Source organism: Ascaphus truei, chromosome 16 (genome assembly GCF_040206685.1).
Source record: "Ascaphus truei isolate aAscTru1 chromosome 16, aAscTru1.hap1, whole genome shotgun sequence".
Classification (NCBI taxonomy): domain Eukaryota; kingdom Metazoa; phylum Chordata; class Amphibia; order Anura; family Ascaphidae; genus Ascaphus; species Ascaphus truei.
Genome location: NC_134498.1, coordinates 29,624,463 through 29,630,889, shown reverse-complemented (window position 1 = coordinate 29,630,889; position 6,427 = coordinate 29,624,463). Strand labels below are relative to the sequence as shown.

The 6,427-nt window shown below is 42.2% G+C and overlaps 1 long non-coding RNA gene across 7 annotated transcripts in view; it reads right to left on the bottom strand.

The window, feature by feature from the left end:
- LOC142467344 (uncharacterized) overlaps positions 1-6,427 on the bottom strand; it is a 49,708-nt gene that overhangs the window by 28,440 nt on the left and 14,841 nt on the right. The window lies entirely within an intron of this gene.

Sequence of the window (6,427 nt, the reverse complement as noted above, 5' to 3'; positions counted from 1 at the left end):
TCACTAATACATCACTTGTACACCTGGATTTCATGTATATACTTATACACACACAATATATAAGTTGTGATAACTTCCCTGTAACATGCTGATTAATATCAAATTAATCATTGACATTAAATCTACTGTAAATAGCATAAGGTTCAGAGATTGAACCAGTACGAGACAGGCAGTGAAATGCGTCCCGGACCCCACACACAGGCGGGATAGGGGCGAGAGACGCCTGTAAAGCTGTGTTTGGGGAGGTATATAAGGACAAGATGAGTCTCCGGACCTGTAAATATGGGTCCTTGATGCAACAGCCAACATGATGAATAATTTGATTCATTTGTATATGTTTTTTCTTCTCATACACATGGGCCAGTTACAGTCGCTCAATCTTTTGGCCTAAAAAGTGTTAAGCTGCAGCGCCACCTGCTGTTCCACTCGTTATTATAACTTACAGTGAACTCGCAACTACCACGCGGAGCTTGAAATGAATCAGGAGGATGGCGCAGCTAAAGATACAGCATGCTGCTAGAAAACCATGACCTTAAAGAAACCGTTATCTGATTCTCCTGTTATGCACAGTGAAAGTAAACGAAATCACTTATCAACTGAGGGTCAAAAGTCAGATAAAGACAGCTTTCTGTTCTCTAAGGCTAAGGCCCCGGTCACGACGCTGTAACGCGCGCCCGCGCTTTTGGCGGCGCGTTCAGCCGATTCCCCGGTCTGCAGCTCAATGCAGGAGCAGAGACCGGGGGGGGGGGGGCGTGGCGGAGGAGAGATGGGGGCGCGGCCATGACGTCACCCGGCAGGTTCGCCCTCATTGGCTGAACCGCCGGGGGGCGTGCTTAATCGCTCGACGCGAGTCCTGCTCTCAATTCTATTGAGAGCAGGAGTAGCTCTCGCGCGAGCGCTGCGGTCCCCCCTCGCAGCGGGCCCGGCGCCATTGCGGGGAGGGCTCTCGTGCACGCAGCGTCCGCCACAGCGGATGCTGTAGTAGGCAGCAGGGGCAAGGCCTAAGGCTGAGGCCCCAGTGCCCGCTTACCTGTCTCGTTACCCGAGTCAGCGCGACCTGGTGGACTCCAGGCAGCGCGCGACGGGGATGCGCAGCCATGATGTCACGCGGATGGTTCGCCCTCATTGGCTGGACCGCAGCCGCGACGTGGCCAGCGCTCCGTCGCCACAAGAAAAGTGGTCACGTATTGCGATCTCTACACGCGCGTGCAGACCGCTACTGGGCCCGGCCTCATAGAGTAGCGGATCTTGTTCCCGCCGCACGCGCAGCAGCTAACCCTGAGGCCTGCCTTAGTCTTGCCTAGTAGTTCCCTGAGTTCCCAAGACTGGGGGTGACCAACTCCAGCCCTCAAGGGCCACCAACAGGTCAGGTTTTCAGGATATCCCTGCTGCAGCACAGGTGGTGAGCCACGGATTGAGCCAACTGTGCTGAAGCAGGGATATCCTAAAAACCTGACCTGTTGGTGGCCCTTGAGGACTGGAGTCGGCCACCCCTGCTGTCGGGGTTGTCCAAGTGGTGGAATTCGGACTAGCTGTGACCCACAAACATAATGAAGACAACCCTCAAAATGATAGAGCGCGGCAGAAGAAACCAGTAACATAATGTTTATTAAAGAGATGTACAGTATGGCTGGAAACTAGTGCCGATCAGGCAGAGAGAGCATAAGAAAAGTGAGACGAGAAGTTATTTCAGAATATTACTACTGAAATCAGAGGACACATTAATACTGCAGGTAAGCAGTCCGACCCCTGGGGTGACACTGTATACCTCTAAATAATGGGTTTCCATGTAAAATACATGAATTCATCAGTACACAGGGATTGGAAACAGTGCATCTTTTTAACACGTTTAAGTTAAAAGGGATGTTGCCATTCACACATATTAAACAAACAGCGGTTTCCATGTTTCCGATATGACAGGAAAAGAAATCGCGGCCAAAATACAAAGGAAATTCAAATTGTGATAACACAGCAAAAAAATTTAAAAAAAATAACTGATGAGAACATACACAGAGCACGTAACTCCTGCAGTTTCAGATTTGTTTGCTGTTTTAACCAGAAAATATTTTTGCCAATGGCACTGCTGCTTTAATAATTTTTCAGATCTAATAATGTATACGATACTACAGTATATAGATGTATACCAATTATACTATATAGATGTACAGTGGGTCCTCGGTTATCCGACGTGAACGCGTCCCGCAAACCGCCGCCAGTTAACGGGCCGTCGGTAAGCGGGTCCAATGTTAATCGGTGGCGTGACTGTCGGATGCGCAATTTCGGCATCGGACAATGCGTCCGGTTACTGCATTGTGCGGTGTCGGGTACCGCGTTCGTCAGTAAGCGAAACGTCAGATAACGAGGACTGCCTGCATACTATATGAGCTTGTGACATTAACATTTGCTTATATTGTGGTTTAAAAATACGGTACATATATAATTTAAGGTTGTTATTATTTTCTCATACAGCTCTGCACATCGAATGTTGCCGGCACAATGAGTCTGCCCCGCAGAGCTTGCAATCTGATTTTGATGCAAGAGGCACCGGGGACATAAGCCAACTTTCCCAGGGTCACAAGTAAAGCCGACACTGGGATTCAGCCCGCGGTTCCCTCCCAGGTGGGAATAGCACCAGAGCGACGCCTTCAGCTGCATAGGAAATCCCCAGAAATGTCCCATGTAGCAGGTGCAGAATGAACGGTGTAAGTACTGGAAATCACAGGTCTGCTGGTTACAGCTACAAAGCGCCAGCGCCTCGTGTTAAAAAAGAAAATATGACTTTTCCTATAGTCTGATTTGAAACCAGGCTTACTGTATTGTGCACATGTATAGCAGATAGCGCACACATATAGCGTGCACATGTATAGCAGATAGCGCACACATATAGCGTGCACATGTATAGCAGATAGCGCACACATATAGCGTGCACATGTATAGCAGATAGCGCACACATATAGCGTGCACATGTATAGCAGATAGCGCACACATATAGCGTGCACACGTATAGCAGATAGCGCACACATATAGCGTGCACATGTATAGCAGATAGCGCACACATATAGCGTGCACATGTATAGCAGATAGCGCACACATATAGCGTGCACACGTATAGCGGTTAGCGCACATCTATAGAAAGAAAAAGAAAACTGCGCACAAATTGTAAAATTAACTGATGTGAATGTGACAATGCTTATATATAATACCTTATATAAAACCCAGTGGTTAAACCATATATGTGCACAATAGGAAAGTACTTTTCAACCTTTTCAGTGATGAGATGTTCTGCTGCTCGTCAGTAATGATGGCGCAACACCATAAAGATCACTTGTGAAGACAAAAAGGTAGCGCGCGGCCTCTCAGTGTAAAATAGTACAGGTATAATTATAAATATTAAAGTGGTATAATATGCAGGTACTGCACGGACACGGCAGTGGGACAGGGCATGTTCGGGGTACATGTTACCGCTCTGATGATGGATCAAATACGTAGGGTGAGCGTCAGCTAATCCTACGGTTCTCCTGCTCCAGTCACTGCAAAGGCTGAACAGGGCTGAACAGGGCGCCGGTGTGGCACTCAATCCAGGAACACGTCTGCGTGCTTGAAGATTCACCAGCGTACTGTCCCTTTAAGGCGACAAACTCTGTACCAGTTCAGCAGTACAGCAGAACGAATCAATGCCACCCCAATAAACTACCGGCTCTGGGGGAGACCCACAGTATGAGCTCTGACTCCACGGCGCCACCCGCTGCACACTGACGCCACAGGGTATTGCCGTGGACCACGACCAACCCGCGCTGGGTAGTAGTAAGCTGGGGGATACACTTCTACCTCCTGATGAAGTTAGTTTGACTAATGAAACGTTTAGAAGTGTAACCGAACAGTTAATTGGCAAGTATTATCCCCCAGCTTACTACTGTGGCTTGTCCGGTTAGCCTTCAGCTTTGGAACTGAGCCTGCGCGGGTTGGTGGTGGTTCAGGGGCCTTTCCTGGCTCCGATGAATATGGATCGCCTATTTATTTTTAACTTATTTTGCTTGTGAAATCTGCCACTGTACTTGTCCCACACTTCAACAACTTTAACATCCAAATGTCTCGTCTGGCAACTGATTTTACCTTGAGTCAGTTATCAAAAATGTCTTCAAAAATAGTGATTGAATGAGAGCACAATAGAACAGTAGAACTAATTCCAGTCGGATGCAAAAAAGTAAATAAACAGAAAAATGTATATATCCATTATGTATGTATGTATCTGTATGTATGTGCGTGTATGTATGCATGTATTTGTACGTATGTAGGTGTATGTATCTGTATGTGCGTGTGTGTTTATGTATGTATCTGTATGTATCTGTTTGTATGTGCGTGTGTATGTATGCATGTATCTGTAGGTATGTACGTGTATGTATATATGTAGATGTAAGTATCTGTATGTATGTGTGTGCATGCATGTATCTGTATGTATGTAGGTGTATGTATGTATGTAGGTGTATGTAGGTGTATGTATACATGTATCTGTATGTATGTATGTGCGTGTATATATGTATGTGTGTGTTTATATGTATGTGCGTGTATATATGTATGTCTTTATGTATCTGTATGTTTGTAGGTGTATGTATGTATGTATGTATGTATGTGCGTGTGTATGTATGTATCTGTATGTATGTGTATGTATGTATGTGCTTGTATATATGTAGGTTTATGTATGTATGTGCGTGTGTATGTTTGTGCGTTTGTGTGTATGTATGTAGGTGTAAGTATGTGAATGTATGTATCTGTATTTAGGTGCGTGTGTATGTATGCATGTATCTGTATGTGTGTGTGTATGCATGTATCTGTGTGTGTATATGTATGCTTGTATGTGTGTATATGTATGCTTGTTTGTGTGTGCGTGTATGTATGTGAACGTATGTATGTGAACGTATGTATGTATTTATGTATATATGTGCATGTATATATGTATGTGCGTGTATATATGTATGTCTTTATGTATCTGTATGTTTGTAGGTGTATGTATGTATGTGCGTGTGTATGTATCTGTATGTATGTGCTTGTATATATGTAGGTTTATGTATGTGTGTGTGTGTGTATGTATGTGAATGTATGTATCTGTATGTAGGTGCATGTGTATGTATGCATGTATCTGTTTGTGTGTGTATATGTATGCTTGTGTATATGTATGCTTGTATGTGCGTGTATGTATGTGAACGTATATATGTGCGTGTGTATGTATGTGAACGTATGTGTGTATATATGTATCTGTATGTATGTGCATGTATGTGTGTATATATCTGTGTGTGTATATATCTGTGTGTGTATGTATGTGAATATATATATATATATATATATATATATATATATATATATATATATATATATATATATATATATATATATATATTCACATATATATATGTATGTATGTATGTATGTATGTGTGTATGTACAGTATGTATGTGTGTATGCACTTTACAAAATTACAATACAAGGAAACCTAACTATTTAAAAAGTTGGTGTTAAATAAGATCATAAACATAATGAAACGTTACATGACTAAAAGGCGAGTGACTGGTTCCCTTTGTTCTGTAAATAAAAAACAAATGACTTCAAATAAAATATACTCAAACTTATAAAAGTAAATTGTGCAAAAAAATGTCATTTTCAACTAGACCTCACCACCAAAATAAAAAAAATACAGATATTAGTACGTAAAAGTTGTCTGATGCCCAGTAGACATTATGCAAGTTTAAGGGACTATAGGGCTTTTAAGAGGGCAGATATTTGAAGGCTAAATGAAAATATAAGTAAAATCAAATGCGTATTTCCGACATGTCTGTGAGAGACAAAATGATCTCTTAACCACCAGGGGGCCTCGTTTATTGATGAGTAAAGAGTATGGAATGGAATGTGAACTCATTAGGTGCGTATAACTGAGCCTTATTCTATGTAGTCCAATCCGGCAGCGGAATGCTGTTTTTGGACGGAAATCCCCATTGAAGTTAAAACAGCCCAAACAGCCCCAATCTCCCGATATAGAATTCCTCCCTGAGACGTTCCTTGTGCAGTTATAAATCATCATTTATGCACAAGAACCCATTTCTACTATAGGAACCTAAATGTGTAAAGAAAAAAACACGTATGTGGCCCATTTTATAAAGGGCCGTTTCAAGATTATGGAATAAGTGCCCGTACAGGTTAGCGATTTAGCGGACCCGATCCAGGCGTTAACTTCCATTCAATCAAATCAATAGGAGATAACACAGAATATAATATTATTATTATTATTATTATTATTATAGGAGATAATAATAATATTATATTCTGTGTTATCTCCTATAATAATAATAATAATAATAATAATAATAATAATAATAATAATATTATAGTCTGTGTTATTATTATTATTATTATTATTATTATTATTATTATTAGA